The sequence below is a fragment of the Rhea americana genome, unplaced genomic scaffold (genome assembly GCF_003343005.1).
Source record: "Rhea americana isolate MKP2758 unplaced genomic scaffold, rheAme1 scaffold_239, whole genome shotgun sequence".
Taxonomy (NCBI): domain Eukaryota; kingdom Metazoa; phylum Chordata; class Aves; order Rheiformes; family Rheidae; genus Rhea; species Rhea americana.
Window position 1 is genome coordinate 97,801 of NW_028186356.1, and position 1,521 is coordinate 99,321.

Sequence of the window (1,521 nt, forward strand, 5' to 3'; positions counted from 1 at the left end):
TGGCTGTCGCGCTCCCGGTCACTGCTGTGCCACAGAAAAAATTTCTCTTTCACAAAAAACATACCACCAAATCATACTTTCATCTAGGAGAAAAAGGTCATGTCACACCATTAATTACTGATATTTTACTGATTTTCCAGAAAAAAAATCAGATTTGCTTGAGGACAAGTTTTGTGTAATAACTTACTGCATCTTATGGCAGCAGAACTTACGAAAAGAGCAGATATATTAATATAAGGGAGGAATCATGTCCACCAACAAGCATCTAGGAAGAAAAAGGTCGTGATATGACTAACTGTAAAAGCCTTAGTTCTTTAATACAGGTAGTGATCAGAAACAGTATACAGTATGTAATGAAATATGTGAACTAAAGTGGAGTTATTGCAGTGAATAACAATAATTCTGTATGGTTCGGTCACTTCTTTATACCATAGAAGGAGGCTTGGAAAATCCATTTACTGCTAGTGAGACAGAAGCATTCGTTATTTAATGTAAGGGGGTAAGTTATCAGTTTCTAAATAATTTAAACTTTAATTAAAGAAATGAGCTGTCTCTTCAGTGTACCTGTTCCAGGTGCAAATAACGTTGAGACATTTATGAGTTTCACTGCTGCTATTGCGAAAACTGACTGCCAAKGATGTTTCCCAAGGATGGTTGCTTGGAAAAAAAAATCAAGCTGCTGCAGAAGTGTGAGGAAAACATTTAATGCTGCTTTCTCTCGCAGTCTTGCCTTGTGTGTCTCGGGCACGTTGGTAGGTACCTGGCAGCCTGGTCATCCCAGCTATCAAGGAGACTATGTGACATATTCCCACATTTAATAAACTATACATTGATTCCCAAGAGCAGTGGAAGTGACATAGCAGGAGAGTAGGGAGGTTAATTATGCTAATTATTCATGAAAATTCAGGTAGCACATACCCCATTTATTTCAGGCAGTTTGCCAGATAAGAAGCTCATACTCTTATCTGTTCTTTTTGAAGAAGTCCTTGGGTTAGCAAATATTTAAAGATTTATCTCAGTTCCTCCCTAAATTTGCAGTTCTCCAGTTGTAAATTCCTGTATTAGAAAGCAGTGTAACGTACTGCTGAGAATCACTGAAAATAGAGACCAGTAAATTAGGAAAAAAGGTCTTTATTTGAAGGAGGTAATTATGAATAAGTATATTGATATGGTGCTAAATGAATTATTTGAATGCAAACATTGGGTAAAAAAACCTCTGCTGTGTCAAGTCTGTTCAGCTGCGAAGGGGGAAAGATACTATGACAACGTTAGCTCATTTGGCAGCACTGTGCGTGGAACAGATTAATCTGCTGTTTGCCTGGGGACAATTTAGAGAAGAGGCTGTGGGAGGGACAACAGGCAGAGAGTGGAGACTTGTGTCGTTCCCTCCTGCACAGAGACGAGATTCCCCTGGGAGAGTCACAGGTAGGATCCCCCCTCCCCGGACAGGCACCCGGCAACCTTCTCCCACGGCCGAAGGAGCGTTTCTCCCGGGGCCGAAGGAGCGTTTCTCCCGCGGCC